The sequence below is a fragment of the Callithrix jacchus genome, chromosome 12 (assembly GCF_049354715.1).
Source record: "Callithrix jacchus isolate 240 chromosome 12, calJac240_pri, whole genome shotgun sequence".
Classification (NCBI taxonomy): Eukaryota; Metazoa; Chordata; class Mammalia; order Primates; family Cebidae; genus Callithrix; species Callithrix jacchus.
This window is the reverse complement of record NC_133513.1, coordinates 85,896,777-85,916,840: the sequence shown is the minus strand read 5'-3', so window position 1 is coordinate 85,916,840 and position 20,064 is coordinate 85,896,777. Positions and strand designations below refer to the sequence as shown.

Sequence of the window (20,064 nt, the reverse complement as noted above, 5' to 3'; positions counted from 1 at the left end):
AGCATTTATTCTAAGGCTGTTCCTGTCCTGTTTTCCAAGCTTGTCCCCTAACCTTCCCAGTGATTCTGTGAACTCCCAGATATCCTTTTGATAAACTTATTTCCTTCTTAAATCAATCTGTTGCTTGCAACCAAGAGCTCTGACTGATATATTAATGGCCTCTTCAGACTTAGTGTGGTCATCTATAAAATGGGATTAATGGTGCTACCTCTGAGTACTGAGAGGAAAACTATGAAAGAGCACACAAAGGCACCTAACCGTACTTCATGTATACAGTAGAAGCTCAATACAATATATAGTGGATTGTCATACTTATTTTCCATTTTGGGCATCTCAGTTTACCTTGCTCATGGATATTAGGATGTGTTGGGGAGAAGAAAATCAAGCCATTTTACTTACAGTTGTAAATATCACCATCATTATCTTGATTGTGGCAGTTATTTATCGAGTGCCCTACTGCACTGCACCTGGCAACATATATACCCCATTTCTAATTCTTGTAACACTGCAAGGTACATATCCTTCCCACTTTTCAGATAAAGAATCTGACATTACAGATGGTTAACGATTTGCCAAAGTTTTCACAACAAATTTAAGCCCAATGGAGCAGAAACTGCGCAAAAGGAATTGTGCAAAAGCTTAAGAGGCTTCTCAGAAAAACTAAAGAACTTGAAATGTGCCTATATTTAGACATCCAGACATAATCAATTTAAGCATTTTGACCAAATCAGAACTATTAAATGGTTTGGTTGAGGTTTCAGACTAGAAATCTTGACCCAGAATCCTGTGACTTAAAGAGACCAAATAGTTGTGTCTCTGTTTAGACCCTGGAATTTCAATGGGTGCAGATGATGTTTATCAGAATCATCTTGAGAATTCAAACCACACATACCTGTCCTCCCCTCCTCCGCAAAGAGAAGGGACTGAGTGGCAACTGCTGATACAAGAAAATCCTAAGACCAGACTTAGATACCCTGCAATTTGGGGAAACAAGGGAATTTTTCTTTTCCTATGAAGACTCATAGCCCAGCTTTATTATCTATCTCTAGGCGCTAGGAGAAAAAAAATTCAAAGATCAAAAATAAAAGTACTCATTTTACACAATGCCACTGGAATGACACTGCAATGATGGGAAATGTGAACTATGAGAGGGAGGGCAGTTCCACAAGCTCGCAGGCAGGCTCTTCTCAATTCGGGGAACTCCAAAGCCCCAGGCATCTAGAACCCACCAGGCGCCTTCATCCACCTAGGGAAGGCCTGGGGCCGTTTGCATAGCTTGAAAGCCAGTCTATACTTTGGCTCCTGGAATGAAAAACTACACCAAAAGAAATGCCTGATTTTTATTAACTAGCCTAAAAAGGAGTCTTTCACTAATTCTGGGGAAAGTATTTTGCTTGAGTGCTATCCCACTTTGGCAAACGTGATCTGGAGGGGTTTGCTCTAAGGGGTTTTGCCCTGAGCAAACGGTTGAGCACAAACACCCCGCTGACTCCAGGGACAATTTAAAGGCAAGGGAAGAGATTTCCTTGAATTGATATGGCGGAGCCAAAATAAATGGCTACTCCTGTTCTCTTGAGAAAACATTATTATGATTTTTATTTTTATTTTTTCACAAAAGAGATCCCTGATGCAGTTGACCAGGGAGAGTACTAGGAGGCCTGGTTCGGGATTCAAAGAGGCTGGGCCCAGCCTGGAAGCCTCTGAAGCCAGTTGCTCAGCCACCATGTGGCCAGAGCAAGGGAAGGAGCGGAAGTGGCTTTGGATCCGCGCCACCCTCGCAGCATGTGAACAGGCCTGGGTTTTGACAGATTAAAGATGACTCCGGCAGACAGAGCAGGAGTGGGTGGTATCAGGGCTTTTACCCAAAGCTCTCCGTCAACTGCGGCAAAGCGAAAACGCACATGGACAATCCTGGATCAGCAGCAAAGATTTTGGGAGGAAATGCTAGCGAAAAGCCAGAGCAGGAGACCAGAGCAATAAATCAGGCCGGGAGAAGTCTGAGTTGAAGGAAGCTGCTGCCTGGCCTATCATTCCCTGGCCAGCCGAAGCACACGTGGGTCGCCGCCGGCGTTGACTCTAGCACCCTGCCAGCTTATTCTGGCTCCAAGAAAATGAGAACATCTTGGCTAAAGATGTTGGGAGCAGTGAGTGATTTTCAGTAAAAAAAAAATAAAAATAAAAAAATCTACTTGAAAGGAAACCAAAGTCCTGGGGCCTCTCACATTAGACAAAGGTGCTAACTACAGGATGGTGGCGGGGAACTGAGGCTCACAGGAGAAGAAAAGCTGGTGGAAAAGAGAAACATCCCTCCATCTTTCAGGGATGTTTCCTTGGGTACCATACTGATGATTTTTAGAAAATTAATAGTAAAATGCCAACAAAAACTCCTCAGTAGCTATTATAAGGTGGTTAAAAGCCCAGGATTGATTAATCGATTTTTTTGAGACAGTCTTGCTCTGTCACCCAGGCTGGAGTGCAGTGGCTCAATCTCAGCTCACTGCAACCTCCAACTCCCCAACTTCAAGCAATTCTCCTGCCTCAGCCTCCTTAGTAGCTGGGCTACTGGCACCCAGCACCACACCCAGCTAATTTTTATATTTTTAGTAGAGACAGGGTTTTACCATGTTGGCCTGGCTGGTCTCAAACTCCTGACCTCAAGTGATCTGCCTGACTTGGCCTCCCAAAGTGCTGGGATTACAGGCGTGAGCCACTATGCCTGGCCCAAAAGCCCAGGATTTAGATTCAGACCTCTGAGCCTCAATTTCTTCATCCATATAACAGGTGCAATAATTCCTGCTTCATAATGCAAGGATCACCCAAAGCACAGGGCCCTGGTGTGACAGCTGAGATCATTTGCAACTATTTCGGAAGCAAGTGATTCCAGAAATCATGGGAAAGAGGCCCCATTCTTCCAGATTTCTTTGTGAATGGCCAAGGAGAAAGCAGCGAATGATTAGCTAATTGTGTGTTGGTAAAAAATTGATCCACATTAAAAAGAGAGAGAATCCACTTCGTACTTCTCAGCCTCTGCCTCTTCTAATTTAACTCACCCTGGTGCCAGAGTGACCGTTATAAACCCAGATCTCTCTGACCAGGTCTTTCCTTTGTCCAGAATTTGCCCTGGTTCTTCACACTCTAATGAAAATGTCTTATAGGCTACAGCTCTGGCTAGCATCCCATTCAAGTCCCACCTCCCAGGTTTTCATGCAGGGAGGAGCTGGCCCTCTCCCTCCACTGTGTCCACACCCACAGGCTTTTGGAAATGATTGGAAGCTTATGTTTGTCACTGCAGGAGTGCTTGATGGGGAAGGGATGTAAACTGTATGCAGTGTGATTGGGGTGTGGGCAGTCTATCACTGTCCTGGACCAAATGCCAATAGCCGCCCTGCTGAAGAACCCTGAGCCCCTGTGAAATAGAGTTCATGCCTCTGGTCTTTCTTCCTGCGGTGTCTCCTGCCTAGTGTTCTTGCCTTCATTCCACTCCACTGAACTTGTCTTGCTCAAAGGCCTAGTTCCAAACTGATCTCCCCTAGGAAGTCTTCTGAGGGAAAATCAATCCATCTATGCCCCCAGCAGCAGAGCTAATGGTTCTTTCCTAAATACTTCTCTGAACCAGCCACTGTGGGGCCCCCACTCACACTGGATTCATTGACACATCTGCCTCCCCCTTCCCAAGGGCTGAAAGTGGTCCTCCTTGTCTTTGCACCCTCAGAGCCTAGCACAGTGCTCAATACCTACTGAAAGGAGGAAGGAATGATAGCCTCCAGCTGTTCTTCTTCTCCACCAGCACATGTCAACGCAATTTGCAGGGCAGGAGCCTGTCTTCTCCAGGAAACAGCACAGGAGTCTTGCAAGATGAACTGAAATCACATTGCTACCAGCATGCTCATACTTCTTCATTGAGAGCAGGGTTGCTAAGACATCTGCTCTTCTCTTTGCTTTTTTTCCGTGAATTATTTTTTCTGGGTCATTAAATATTGTTTAATTTGGTTAATACCTTATTTATTTAATAATAGATTCTACCCTGGAAGCCAAGTTCAGGAACTAGGAGGCAGGGTTGCTATTTCTTTGATAGAGATCTCCTTGGCTCCAGTGATCTTAGTGCAGGCACACTCTAAGAAACAGACTCAAGTTGAACATTTGGATTCCTTGGGGAGGTGCTATCGTGGTGGAGACAGACATATAAATAGCTATATATGAAGCAGAAGGTTGTTAGTGCTAAACAGGGAGAAGCTTGGTGCCAGAAGAGAAGTGCTAAATAACATGTGGTGAGTGAATAGAAACCAGCAATCAGTTTGAGAATAGAGGAGGCAGCAGAGACACAAGTCACTCAAATAATGATCATCTTTGTGTTAGCTTAGAAGCTGGCCCAAACTGTGATTATGACATTTGATTACTGTCTGACATTAATTCCTTACTAGATTCATGTCCTTCCATTCGTTCTGCACAATGCTATGAGGTTAATAGTCTCAAAATATATTTCCTGCCTTCTCCCCAACACTTAACTTTCAATAATCCCCTGTAATCTCTTACCCAAACTCTTTAGCCTGGCATCTGAAGGTCTCCCCGAGTCCCTCACTGTGAACTGAGTCCTCCTCCCTGGCTTCTGCCACACCCCTGCACCAATCTTCTGCTTCAGGCAAAGTGGTCAACTGTCCCCCAAACATGAAGAGAGGCCCTGTCACCTTTGTAAATGGTCATGCTGTTTCTATTACCTAAAATGTCTTCTTTCCCTCAACTCCTCCAAATCCCACCTTTTCAAGCTTCAATTTCCCCAGTACACTCACTTGCTCAATTTCCCAAAGCCAAAGCCTCCCAAATGGTGCCATTTATTTTTTCAGCCAGTTTCAAAGCTATAAATTGGCAACTCTTGTATCCAATCAGTTCTAATTTGGAGGACAGACACCACGATCCAAACACAGTTATCTGGAACCACTGCCCTCAGCATCACCATGGGCAGGCTAATGCCTCTGAGAATGAAACAGAAGTTGAAAAGCACATAGCAAATTGAGCCTGATTTTTCCTCTTGCTTTTCTTATCACTGACAGGTCTCAAACTATCCTGGACTTAGTCAATTTAAAAAGAGCTTTGGCTGGGTGTGGTGGCTCATGCCTGTAATCCCAACAGTTTGGGAGCCCAAGGTGGGTGGATAACCTGAGATCGGGAGTTTGAGAATAGCCTGACCAACATGGAGAAACTCTGCCTCTACTGAAAATATAAAATTTTTGTATTTTTTAAAATTTGAGAGGCTGAGGCAGGAGAATCGCTTGAACCTAGGAGGTGGAGGTTGTAGTGAGCTGAGATCGTGCACTCTAGCCTGTGCAACAAGAGCAAAACTTTGTCTCAAAAATAAAATAAAATAAAAAAGTAAAGCTTTATTCCTTTTTACAAAGCCCTGTTGGACAGGAACCCAGGCAAAAAACCTTGTCCTGTGGTGACTGTAGGAGGGATACTGAGAGCACCTGGCCTAGGATGTCACCCGGGACACCTGGGGCTTCTCAAGTCCATCCTGGAGCACAGAAGTACAGACCCAAGCAGTCTTCCTGGTGGCCTGAGGGTACCCATCAAGGTAGCCATTCCTGTCCCCACCATCCAAAGACACAGGTGAATCTTCTCCCCTTAAGGTAAAGGAAGGCCTAACATCAGAGGAATTGGCTCCCAGACAATCCCTGCTACCTTCTAGACAGGTGTACCCAGTTAAGTCATTTAACCTCTGGGCCTCAGTTTCCTCAGTCATAAACTATAGCTCTAGCCCATACCTCCAAAGACTGTTTAAGGTTTAGAGCTAATACTTATATACATAAGAATATTGATACAAAGAAATTGATAAGTAACTGCTAGTTAGGATTCCCTCTAGACAGCTGCTGGGAGTCCTAAAAACTAATGCAGAGTGAAATCCCACAGACTATCTTTGTGGGTAGCCTCAGGCCACCAGGAAGACTGCTTGAGTCTGTGCTTCCATCCTCTGGGATGGATTTGAGAAGCCCCAGGCTGTCCTGGGAGACAGGAAGTCACTGGGACACAGCACAAATCCATGGTGAGTGGGATGTTGGACATTTTCGCATTGAAATGCTGTCTTTTCTGCCAGTCTCCACTATCATCAACACACACACACACACACACGACTCTACAGTCAGCCCTGCTTAAGCTGAATGGGACCTTCTTAGCCCGACCCCCTCAGAAGTCTTGTTTCTGTCATTTTCCCATACATCTGCCCATTATTCTAGAGTCACTGCCATGTGCACTTTTGTCCCTTGAAAATCCATGTCCCCGTCTCACTGTCCTACAGCTATGACCAAAGGGTGGAGAGCAGACCACAGCTTCCATTTCCATTCCCAGCTTTCCTCTCTTGATGTGTCCCCACAGAAGTCTCTCTCAATTCCCGCCTGACCCCCTCCTGACAGATACCCAGCCATCATTTCCCTGAAGTGGGTTCTCCATAAATGCTTTATGAGTGAACAAAAACTCCTGTCATTATTCACTATCTTACAAGCTCTTTAAAAGAATGCCACCAACTCCCCTCCTGTCCTGGCCTCATCAAGAGACACGCAGCGCCACTATACAGGGCAGGTCAACCAGAAACAGAGCCGTAAAATCCGGGCAGCCCAGTTCAGCCAGCCACAAAAGCAGTGAACCTTGTTTTTCCTTCCAGCCTCACAACCCCACCGGGAAGACAGACCACCTTTAACTAGGTCAACCAAATTTCACAGTCTTCACCCCACACTTTTCCCCTTTATCGTCATGGTTCTCGGTTCTTGGTTGGAGGCATCAAATTTATTGGGATGATTTACGTCTGGAAAAAAAGGAAAAATCTCATCAACTCTTGACTGAACTGAAGAAGACCTTCCTGTATGGAAAAACACACCATTCAGGACAATGGGATAGCCTTGGACCATCTCTGCTGGGCAATTTTGCTAAAAAGTGTCCTAAGCTGGCTAGAGCTAAAATTTGGGCAACTTTGAAATAAAAGTCAGGGCAGGATGAAACTGCTTTCGAAAAGCCAGTCTCATTTAACTCATGAAGAACCATCTGTCACAGGACTTGACCTTCTCACCCCGTCCCTTCCTCTCTGCTTCCACAAATGACCAAGCATAGCTTTCTTCTCATGACCCTGCAGACCAACCCCTTGGTAAACAAAGGGGGATAAACAGCTGCCATATAAAAACACCTTGCTTGCACTGACTCCACTTGTCCCAGATTGTCTGCCTCAAAGTTGTCCCTTTGCTTTTACACACTGCAACCTAAAATCCAATGAGAAACACAGTTGTTTGTAAGAATCAAAGAATAATAAGTTGATGCAATGTGAAATGTCATCCCACGGTACTGAGGATTTCACTGGGTTCAAGCTGAAAGGCACCCTAACCCAAGGAGGCTTGTTCCCTTGTTTGCTTTAGCCCCAAACCTAAAGCTGCAAACACGAGGCTGACAACATGAGGGGCTCTTGAACTGAATTGGAGTGTATATGTATTTATTAACAGACAAGTGAAAAAGCAGCATTATTCTCATTCCTGTGAAACTTTCACTCCACCTACACTTGTGTAACCAGGTCAAATCAAGCCTGAGTTATATGAGAACGTGGATTCTAACTTTAACAAATACATAAAGTCATGACCCTTTTGTTTTGATATGCTGCCTGGTCCAGACAGGCAGAAAAGCCACCACTAAACCAAGAGGTATACAAGACTTCACAATTTATTAAGAAGATTAGTTAGCTTTAGTTTGTCCACTAATGATTAGTCACTGAATGTGCATTCCCTTGGAAGCCTCAGAGGTCAGGTAACTCAAGGAACAGTTTGGTTTAATTTTGTTTCCCTCTTTCTTTTTGATACATCACTGTGCTCTGGAAATTAAGTGCTGTTTTACCTACAACCGTTCCTAACTACATTATATACAACGTGACAAGCCCACCTTAAATATTGTATGTTTATTCACTTTCCCCTATATTTGTAGAACAGCCTGCTGTGAAATTACAAAGTTCATGGTTCAGCTGAACTTTTGAACTCAAGTGAGGATTTGACACAGCAAAACAATCTAAATGAACCCAACTCGAAGTTTTCATAGTCGAAACTGCTTTTCAGCCTATTGTCTGGGGTAATTGGGTAGGAAAGTTCTTTATTGATGTTGTAAAAACTACCAGTTTAATAACAGGCAGAGGGAGTGGAGAGGAGATGAGTGGATGTACCTTGGAGCGTCTAAAATCACGCTTCTTTTCGAGTTCGCTGAACTCTCCCTGACCCCGTGAGGAAGGTCTCCCCAGGACAACCCACCAACCCTAAGGTTTGCAACCAAATGGCTGCAGCCTGTCAGCTCTCAATACCTTGGCACAGAATGACCTCTCAAATGCCACACAAAATAAGAATATTCACTGAAAAAGTAAGTAGCTACCACAATGCATTGATACCAAGTACCAGTACCAGATACATGCCTCTTCATTCAATCTTCACAAAAACAATGCCAGGCTAGGATTAGCAGCTCCATTTTATAGATGAAAAAACTGAGACCAGAGACATTAAGCAATTTGTCCAAGATCACACAGCTGATATCTGTGTCTCCATTTCCTCATCTGCAAAACAGATGTTGGACTAAGTGATCTCAGAGTTGAGGTCTTAAGTGCTGGCCTACATGAATGCGGCAGTCAGAGAGGGAACGTTCCATGTGGAAGATAGAATAATTGTCTTTTTTGAGATGGAGTTTTGCTCTTGTTGCCCACGCTGGAGTGCAATGATGCGATCTAGGCTCATCACAACCTCCATCTCCCAGGTTCAAGCGATTCTCCTGCCTCAGCCTCTGGAGTAGCTGGAATTACAGACATGTGCCACCATGCCCTGCTAATTTTTGTATTTTTAATAGAGATGGGGTTTCTTTATGTTGGCCAGGCTGTTCTTGAACTCCTGACCTCAGGTGATCCACCTGCCTTGGCCTCCCAAAGTGCTGGGATTACAAGTGTAAGCCACTTTTCCTGGCCTAGAAGAGCTTTCATTCACAGTAATCCCAATACCACCTATTAAGTAAGCTGAGGTAGGGTAACCTCAACTTTATGAAAGAAATTGAGTTTAGGTGGGTTGGTTGACTTGCCCAAGGTTACACAGCTGGCAGGAGCAAACTTCGGATAAAATCCCAGACTCTAAAGCTTATCCTGTTTCCATCTCTTGACTATAAAGTCAATGTGATGTCCTTTGGGTCTCGACCTCCACATTAAAAATTTTGATTGAGTTTGAGAGTGAAGGTTGGCAGGCTAAGGGTGGAGAGGAGGGTTTGTCTGGACTAAATATCAGAGTTATTGCTTCAAAGTTTTTACTTTAAAAAACAAAAACTTCGTACCTCTTGGATTTGGGAGCAACTGTGCCTGAAAGCTCTCCTAGAGTATGGTGCTAATCCCTGCTATCCCTGGTCACACTGCCTTTGGTGTGACTGCTCTTGAGAAAGCCAAAGAAGAAAACCTGCTAGACATTAATAATTGAGAAAAAACACATAAAATGCTTAGCCTAGTTATTTAGTAAACCTTTAACAAAGTTACCTAGTACTACATTCTGGTTATTCCTACTTAGAAAATAAGAACACAAGGTCCTCCCACTCTATACTCTGGCCATTACCAATGTCCAACAGGACTTCTCCCTTATATTTTACATATGCCTAATATATAGCAATATGTAGATATTGGTTTGGTTTTTTTGTTTGTTTGTTTGTTTTGAGACAGAGTCTTGCTCTGTTGCTAGGCTGGAGTGCAGTGGCATGATCTCAGCTCACTGCAACCTCCGCCTGCCTCAGCCTCCTGAGTAGCTGGGATTACAGGCATGCACCACCATGCCCAGCTATTTTTGTATTTTTAGTAGAGATGGGGTTTCACCATGTTGGCCAGGATGGTCTTGATCTCTTGACCTTGTGATCCGCCCACCTCCGCCTCCCAAAGTACTGAGATTACAGGCATGAGCCACTGCACCTGGCCAGGATTTTTTTAATTTGATGATTTTCTTTTAATTGGACACTTTCTCTGTTTACATTTAGCTTAATTACTAGTTTATGTGGGTTTAAAGCTGCCATCTTGTATTTTTGCATTCTGAATTGTTCTACCTGATTTACATTCCTTCTGTCTTCTTTCAGATTAATAAAATATTATTTTGTTATTCCACCCATGCCATCATTAGTTTGGAGATATGTACACTATATTAATTTTTAGGGGCCCTCCTAGTGCATTAGTCTGTTCAGGCTATTATAACAAAATATCATAAATGGGTAGCTTATATGCAAACCTACTTCTTACAGTTCTGGAGGCTAGACCAAGTGCTAGTGGATTTGATGACTGGTGAGGGCCTGCCTTTTGGCTCATGGATGGTATCTCCTCACATGTCTTCATGTGGTGGAGGGGTAAGGGGTCACTCTCAGGTCACCTTCATAAGGCCCTACTCCCCTTCATGATGGCTCATCTTCATGATCTGATCACCTTCCAAATGCCTCACCTTTGGAGGTGATTAGGTGTCAACATGAATTAGGGGAACACAGACATTCAGACCATATCACCTAGAGATCATAACACTCATCCTTGATTTGTCAGGTTCTGGTGTTATTTATATTTTCACCCATTTCCTATTAATCTCTCCTCCATAATGTTATACCATAATTTTGTATTTTAACTCTACATTTTGAGCCTCCCTAGATATTACAGTTTTTTTATATGAGTAATGCACATTTAGATTTACCACATATTCGCCTTTTTTCTAACTACTTGAATCTCTGAACTTCCGTGTGGATTATTTTTCTTCTGTCTGAAGAACACTCTTTTATACTTCCTTCCATGTGATCTGCTGATGATACATTTTCTTAACTTTGGTTATCATTCTTAAATGATATGTTCCTGGCTTTAGAATAGTAGGTTGGCAGTTATTTTTCTTCACTGCATTAAATATATAATCCCATTGTTTTCTGCCTGCCATTGTTTCTGTTGTGAAGGCATTCATTATATCTTTTGAGAAGTTTAGTGTTGGTTTAACTGTTGCTTTCTCTCTGTTTTTTGTTTTCTATTTTGTTTTTTGTTTTGTGTTTTATTTTCTTTGAGACAGGGTCTCACTCTGTCACCCAGGCTGGAGTGCAGTGGCATGATCACGGCTTATCATAGCCTCAACCTCCCAGGCTCAGGTGATCCTCCCACCTCAGCCTCCCGAGTAGCTGGGAGTATAGGGGCCTGCCACCATGCCTGGCTGATTTTTGTATTTTTTGTAGAGATGGGGTTTTACCATGTTGCCCAGGCTGGTCTTGAATTCCTGGGCTCAAGTGAACCTCTGGCCTCAGCCTTTCAAAGTGCTAGGATTACAGGCATGAGCCACTGACCCCAGACTCTCTGGCTGTTTTTAAGGTTTTGTTTTGTGTTATTGTTTGAATGTGTCCCCCAAAGTTTATGTGTTGGAAATTTAATACCCCATGCAATAGTGTTGAGAGGTGGGACCTTTAAGAGATGATTAGGTCACAAAGACAATGAATGGATGAATGAGAATGGTTTGTTGTACAAGTGAGAGCAAAGTGCTCTCTTGCTCTCTTACACTCTTGTCTTTCTGCTTTCCACCATAGGATGACACAGCACAAAAGTCCTGCGGGCTATTCAGTCTCGGACTTCCCAGCCTCCAAAACTGTAAGAAATAAATCTCTTTTCTTCATAAATTACCCACTTTCAGGTATTCTGTTACAGCAGCACAAAACTGACTAGGATATCTTGTCTTCGGTTTGTAGCAGTTTTACTGTGAAGAATCCAGGTGAGTTTCTTTATATTTACCTGTTTGGGGTTAAATCTGTGACTTGATGATTTTATCAGTTTAGGAAAATTCTCAGCCTTCAACTACAAATAACTACTTCTGCCTCCTCTCCCCTTACTCTACTTCTGGGATTCCAAATACATGTATGTTAGACTTTCTCATCCTTTGAGTCTCCTACCCTCTCTTCCATATTTTCTATCCTTTCTGAATGTTTTATGTTTCATTCCAGATCATTTTTACTGACATATCTTTTACTTTACTAATTTTCCCTTCAACAGTATCTCTTCTTTTATAAAACCTATCAATAGTATTAATAATTTGGGTTACTGTATTTTTCAGTTCTAAGTTTTCTATTTGATTATTTTTCAAATCTACTAAGTCCTTTATTATGGTTTTCAGATCTCTGCCAAAATTCTCTATCTTGTCCTTTTTGCTTTGAACACTAAGCCTATGCTTAATGTTATGGACCAACCCTAAGTGCCAGAATTACCTTTCTGGATTTCCTTCTTTTCTTGGATCTCATACCAGTAGTTCTTCATGATCTCTATGCCTTTCCAATGTTCAAAGCATAGTTAATTTAAAGTCTGTGTTCAGTAATTTCAATATCTAGAGTCTATATGGGACTAGAGTCTATTATCTGTTGTTTCTTCTGATTTATTTTGTGTTGCCTTATCTCCATTTGTATCTGTTTTTTTGTGTTTTTTTGTTTGTTTGTTTGTTTTTTTGAGACAGTTTTGTTCTTGTTACCCAAGCTGGAGTACAATGGCACAATCTCAGCTCACTGCAACGTCCGCCTCCCAGGTTCAAGCGATTCTCCTGCCTCAGCCTCCCTAGTAGCTGGGATTACAGGCAAGCACCACCACGCCCGGCTAATTTTGTATTTTTAGTAGAGACGAGGTTTCTCTATGTTGGTCAGGCTGGTCTTGAACTCCTGACCTCAGGTGATCCACCCGTCTATGCCTCCCAAAGTGCTGGGATTACAGGTGTGAGCCACCACGCCCGGCATGTCTGGTTATTCTTTATCGTATGTCACATGTTGTGTTTGTAAAACTATTTGTAAAATTATTTTAAGATATAGGGTATTATCTTCCTCTAGAGAGGGTTTATATTTGCTTATTCCAGGTGTTTAGGGGCACTAGCAATCTAGGCTTACTCTAATCCAATTTCTTGAACTGATACCATTCAAAGCTGGGCAGAGAAAGCCTAAAGTTCACCTTTACACCTAAGGTGTAGCCCCTGAAAATCTTTACCCAAAGAGACAGTAGTGGGTGGAATTAGCCAATCCCTTTTTCAGGTCTAACCTTGCAACTTTTATTCCCTTACCTCCAAAGGACTGTTAAAAGAGGAGATCATTCTCTCAATCACCTCTTCAAGATCCCACAAATACCCTAAGTGCCAGAATTCCCTTTCTGGATTTCCTTCTTTTCTTGGATCTTGTACCAGTATTTCTTCATGATCTCTATGCCTTTCTAATGTCTATAAACAGATTTTTTAAAATATATTTTGTTTAGCTTTTCTACTTATCCTCACCAGTAGGGTTGGTCCAAATTACCTATGCTATAATTATCAGTGAAAGTTTTCAAAAAATTTATTTTTTATTTCAAAAAACATATTTTTAATGATTGAGATTGTTCTTTTTCTAGATTGTTTTACATTAAAATCCTTTTTATTTTATAAAATGATGATCAGAGTGAATTAAAGTTTTGTGTTTTGTTTTTGATCTTATTTGACCAAAAATAATGTCAATCTAATAGCTTTTCCCAAAATTTATTTGACGTGTTAATGAGTCATAAAATTTATAAATTCAGGAACACCTACATTATTAGAATAAACCTACAGGTTAGGTACTATTATTATTCTTACTTTACAGATAAGGAGACGACTTTATAGAAGTTTCATAATATAATTTCTGGCCAGGCATGGTGGCACATGCCTGTAACCCCAGCAGTTTGGGAGGCTGAGGCAAGTGGATCCCCTGAGGTCAGGAGTTTGAGAGCAGCCTGGCCAACATGGTGAAACCCTCTATTAAAAATTCAAAAATTGGCTGGGCATGGTGGCTCACACCTGTAATCCTAGCACTTTGGGAGGCCAAGGCAATTACCTGAGGTTAGGAGTTCAAGACTAGCCCCGCCAGAATGGTGAACCCCCATTTCTACTAAAGATACAAAAATTAGCCACACATGGTGGCACATGCCCATAATCCCAGCTACTCGGGAAGCTGAGGAAGGAGAATCACTTGAACCCAGGAGGTGGAGGTTGCAATGAGCTGAGATTGTACCACTGCACTCCAGCCTGTGCAACAGGAGTGAAAACTCCATCTCAAAAAAAAAAAAAAATTAGCTGGCCATGGTGGTGCACACCTGTAATACCAGCTGCTTTGGAGGCTGAGGCATGAGAATCACTTGAACCCGGGAGGTGGAGGTTGTAGTGAGCCGAGATTGTGCCACTTCACTCCAGCCTGGGAGACAGAGTGAAACTTCATCTAAAAAAAAAAAAAGTTTCATCTAATAACTTTCTTAGGATTATGCAGGCAAGGGCTAAGTCAAATTTTAAACCCAGGCTTTATCTTCCTTTGGCAATTGGGGGTTAATTTTTTAAGTTTTAAATTTTGGTTAAATATACACAATATGGTTTGGCTCTGTGTCTCCACCCAAATCTCATGTCAAATTGTAATCCCAATGTGTGAGAGGAGGGGCATGGGGGGAGGTGATTGAATCGTGAGTACAGACTTGCTGTCTGCTGTCATGTTGTTCTTGTAATATTGAGTGAGTTCTCCTGAGATCTGATGGTTTAAAGGGGTGTTACCCTTCCCCCTTCACTCTCTCTTTCTCTCCTGTCACCATGAGATGACATGCCTTGCTTCCCCCTTTGCCTTTCACCATGACTGTAAGTTTCCTGAGACTTCCCCAGCCATGTGGAACTGTGAGTCAGTTAAACCCATTTTCTTCATAAATTACTCAGTCTTAGGTAGTTCTTTATAGCAGTGTGCAAATGGACTAATACAGTACATAAAATTTACCACCTTTTTACCATTCAGAAAGATATAGTTCTGTGGTATTAAGTACATTCACACTGTTACGCAATTATCATCACCATCCCTCCCTAGAAGTTCTCCCTCTTCCCCAGTGGAAACTGTACCAATGAAACACTGATTCTCTATTCTCACCTCCCTCCAGCCCATGGTAACTACCATTCATCTTTCTGTCTCTATGAATCCGACTTCTTTAATTACCTCACATTTTTTTTTTTTTTTGAGAGAAGGAAAGAAAAAAAAAATAAGTAAAGGAGAGGAAGAAAGAGGAAGAGAAAGAGGGAGAGTAAATGGAAATATTGCTTTATTTTGAAAAAAATTGGGTATTAATGATGGCCAATCAATGTTTCATTTAAGTTTATGGGTAGGTGTGATGTGGTATTGACAAGAATGTATATTTTGTGTATTTGAAGTGGAGAGCTCTATAAATATTTATTAAGTTTACTTGTTCTGGATCTGAGTTCGAGTCCTTGATATCCTTATTAATTTTCTGTCTCATTGAATCTAAGTCTCTATGTATCTGGGTGTTAGGATTGTTAGCTCTTGTTGTTGCATTGATCCTTTTACCACTATATCTTTGTTGCTTTAAAATCTATTTGATCAGATGCGAGAATTGCAACTCCTGCTTATTTATTTATTTATTTATTTTTGCTCTCCATTTAGTTGGTTAATCTTTCTCCATCCCTTTGTTTGAGTCTTTGTGTATCCTTGCATGTGAAATGGGTCTGGATGTAACATGCCATTGGGTTTTGGCTGTGTCTTTTGAATGGGGGATTTAGTCGATTTAAATTTAGGGTTACTGCCATTTGATGTTAACTGGCTGTTTTATCCATTCGTTGATGTAAATTCTTCTTTATGTTGATGCTCTTTACTTTTTGGTATATTTTCAGAAAGGCTAATACTGGTTGTTTCTATGTGTAATGCTTCTTTCAGAAGCTCTTGTAAAGCAGACCTGGTGGTAATAAAATCTCTGAGTTCTTGCTTGTTCATAAAAGATTTTATTTTTCCTTTAGTTGTGAAGCTTAGTTTGGCTGGATATGAAATTCTGGGCTGAAGGTTCTGTTCTTTGAGGATGTTGAATATTGGCCCCCACTCTCTTCTGGCTTGTAGAGTTTCTGCTGAGAGATCTGCTGTAAGTCTGATAGGCTTGCCTTTGTGGGTAACCTGCTGACCTTTCTCTCTGGCTGCCCTTAGTATTTTCTCCTTCGTTTCAACCCTGGTGAATCTAACGATTATGTGCCTTGGGGTTGCTCTTCTTGAGGAATATCTTTGTGGTGTTCTCTGTATTACCTGGGGTTGAATGTTGACCTGCTTTGCTAGTTCAGGAAAATTTTCCTGAATAATATCCTGAAGGGTATTTTCCAGCTTGGATTCATTCTCTCCGTCGCATTCAGGTACACCTATCAAACGTAAATTTGGTCTTTTCACATAGTCCCACATTTCTTGGAGACTTTGCTCATTCCTTTTTATCCTTTTATCTCTAATCTTTTCTTCACATTTTATTTCATTAAGTTGGACTTTGACCTCTGATATCCCTTCTTCTGCTTGAACAATTCGAGTGTTTAAACCTGTGCATACTTCTCGGAGGTCCTGTATTGTATTCTTTAGTTCCATTAATTCACTCATACTCCTCTCTAAGTTGTCTATTCTCAATAGGATTTCATCAAACCTTTTTTCAAAGTTCCTAGTTTCTTTACTTTGGGCTACAACATGGTCTTTTAACTCACCGAAGTTTGTTATTATCCATTCCTTGAAGAGTGATTCTGTCATCAGGATCCACTCCTTCTCCATCAAGCCTTGTTCCATTGTTGATGTGGAACTGTGATCATCTTTAGAGGGAGAGGCGTTCTGACTGAGTATTCTCAGCTTTTTTACGCTGGTTTCTTCCCGTCATTGTAAATTTATCCTCCTGTCGTCTTTGAAATTACCAACTTTCAGATTAGGTCTCTTGAGTGGATGTCCAGGTTGTTAGTTCCCAGGGCCAGAGCAGCGGCGTTAAAACTGATGGTGCTTTTCTGCCCAGGATTCTCCTGTCGCGCTTCCTTCCTGTGTCCGTAGTAGGCGACTCTGCCTTCCCGGGGCTCCAAACCTCGGTCAGAAGGGGAACCGTTCCCGTTTACTCTGCACCGAGCGCTGCAGCACCTAGGTGCCGTCGCAGCCACTGCCGGGCTCTGCTGTCATGCTGGGGGCCCGTGCAGGTCCTCCAAACCTGTTTACTCTGCTCCGAGAGCTGCCGCGCCGAGGTGCTGGCGGAACCACTGCACCGACCACGAGAGTCGCGCTGGCCACCCTTATGTTTCCTCCGCTGGGAGATCTTCTGCTCCGTGAGCGACCAGAATTTGTCTGAAAGTGTGGCGTCCTCTAGTTCTCCGCGCCTTCACTGAGAGCTGCAATCCCGGGATGTTAGCGATCGGCCATCTTGGATCGTTCCCATTACCTCACATTTTATTGTTGTATATTTCATCTCTTGTTTATCCATGCATCAATTGATGGACACTTGGGTTGCTTCCACCTTAACTTTTTTATTTGCAACTTATTTTATTTGCAAATTATAGTATGTTATTTGCAAATTATATATGAAATAATATATTTGTCCTTTTGTGACTGGCTTCTTTAACCTAGCATAATGTCTTCAAGGTTCATCTATGTTGCAGCATGTGTCAGAATTTTCTTCCTTTTTATTTTTAGATGGAGTCTCACTCTGTCACCTAGGCTGGAGTGCATTGGCTCGATCTCGACTTATTGCAGCCTCCACCACCTGGGTTCAAGTGATTCTTCTGCCTCAGCCTCCTGAGTAGCTGGGATTACAGGCTCCCGCCACCACGCCCAGCTACTATTTGTATTTTTAGTAGACATGAGCTTTCACCATGTTGTCCTGGCTGGTCTTGAACTCCTGACCTCAGGTGATCCACCCACCCCAGTCTCCCAAAGTGCTGGGATTACAGGCGTGAGCCACCATGCCCAGGCTTTCCTTCATTTTTAAGGCTGAATCATATTTTATTGTTGTATATCTCATCTCTTGTTTATCCATGTATCAGTTGATGGACATTTGGGTTGCTTCCACCTTAACTTTTTTATTTGCAACTTATTTTATTTGCAAATTATAGTATGTTCATTCAACTATTCATTTATTCATTCATTCAACAAATATGTATTCTTTCCTATTATAAGCTCAGGGGTTTATAGCTATGACAAGATAAACAAGGTTCTTAGTCTCACACAGATTTTATACTGGTGGGAGAAGCAGATGATAGACAAGCAAGTGTATAAATTATCAAAAATCATGCAGTATGATAAGTCATATGCATAGAATTAAAATAGAATGACGTTACAGTTAACAAGTTGGAGGCTACTTTCGACAGGGTGCTCAGGGAAGACAGCTCTGAAAAGATAACTTGTGAGCAAAAATTTGAATGTAAGAAAGGAGCCAACACCAGGCAAGGTGGCTCATGCCTGGAGTCCACACTACTCAGAAAGCTGAAGAGGGAGGACTGCTTGAGGCCGGGAGTTTCAGGCCAGCCTGGGCAACACAGTGAGACCCTGTCTCTAAAAAAAATTAAAATAAAAAAAATAAGCTGGACATGGTAGCACATGCCTTGTAGTTCTAACCACTCCAGAGGCTAAGGCATGCCTGGGTCCTGGTGGATGAGAGGGAGAATGGGGATCAGGTAGGAATGGTAGGCAATGCTTTTTAAGATAGGATAGGGGGTTTTGATTTTTTCTTAGTAGTAGTAATTTTTCACAGTAGTATGATATGTAGATGCCCCACCCAGGTCTTCTCGGCATTCACATCTAAACACCAAAGTGTGCTTACTGCAAGCACCTGTGCCTGTCTGCCTGAGGACTGCATGCAAAGCAAGCCAGAAGTTCTGGCATCAGTGCACCTGGAAGCTGCTCTCTGGTAGGGCATCGGGGGATAAATACCACCAGCACTTCTGGATTAATATAGGGAGTTGCTGGATAAATACCCTACCCGTACCTTGGTTGGGATAACTCAGAGGCATAGCCTTGCTCTCTCTCAGAGCTCTTCGGCAGGGCTGAGCTCCAGTTGTAACTCGTAACTTAACACATCTTATTTTGGCTTCCAGGTTCCATGTCTCCACTCCCTTGCAGGTGTTTCCTGGGATCACCACCCAGATGAACTATTTGCCTTAAAAACCCTTCTACTGGAACCTGGTTCTGAGGGAATTCAAAGCAGAAAGATAGGAGACATTAAAGAAATAATTGTATTTTTAAATAATCACTTGGAAGGTCTTTCTGTCTCTATCTAATTCTGTCTCTAGTTCTGTCTCTTCCTATTAATATTATAGACATTGGACAAAATAAAATAAGAGTTCGAAGTCACTAGAGAGCAATAAAAACCCAGCAGAAACTGGAGGAGACAGACACTTAAAGAATGGAACTGAAATGGATGAAATGTACTTTTATATGAAGTTTCACCCAAGGGTATTCCTCAGTCTGAGTGGTGCAGAACAGATGGGGCTCAAGCAGAAAATATCAGTTTTATCAGGCTGAAGAGTCAGAGTTTGGAATTCAGGGATGTCATAGCAGCTGAACATTGAAGGGAGAAATTCCCAAAACAGTGAGTCACAGAAGGGGAGCATCAGATTTTCCATATAAGTTCTCTTTAAATCCTTGACTAACCCCTGAGCTGTGCATGCATGGGAAAGACTATAAGAAGCCCAGTGGAAAGCAACAACTCAGAGACTGAAAAAAAACCAGTGCTGGGGATCTGGAGTTTGAAGTTCAAGTCCCAGCGAGTCACAGACAGTTGGTAAACTCTTCAAGCCTTCCAATGAAACCCAGAAAGGCCATACTCAGAAGGAACTTCAATCGTTAGGAGTAAGGATCACAGCACAGCATAGAGGCTATGTTCTAGACCTATGGGCAAAGTTCAAATAAACTAACTCTAACAAACCATATGTCATGCCTTCACAGGGTGATTTGCCTGCTGGAACTACATTCAATTGATACTCCTTAAAGAAAGAAAACAGAATCCAGCAGCCATATGCAGAAGATTAAAACTGGACCCCTTCCTTACACCATATACGAAAATTAACCTGAGGTGAATTAAAGACTTAAATGTAAAACCCAAAACTATAAAAACCCTGGAAGATAACCTAGGCAATACCATTTAGGACATAGGTATGGGCAAAGATTTCATAACATAGACACCAAAAGCAATTGCAACAAAAGCAAAAATAGGCAAATACTTTCTCATGAAACTGAACAGCTTCTGTACAGCAAAAGAAACTATCATCTAAATGAACAGACAACCTATAGAATGGG

At 42.2% G+C, this 20,064-nt stretch overlaps 2 long non-coding RNA genes across 2 annotated transcripts in view; one reads left to right on the top strand and one right to left on the bottom strand.

The window, feature by feature from the left end:
- Positions 1-20,064, bottom strand: part of LOC144578710 (uncharacterized) — a 249,932-nt gene that overhangs the window by 166,793 nt on the left and 63,075 nt on the right. The gene's annotated exons all lie outside the window — the stretch shown is intronic.
- Positions 11,533-19,840, top strand: LOC118146355 (uncharacterized). Its single transcript, XR_004732070.3, has 3 exons — positions 11,533-11,623; positions 11,722-11,744; positions 19,714-19,840. It is a non-coding gene; the product is annotated as an uncharacterized LOC118146355 (long non-coding RNA).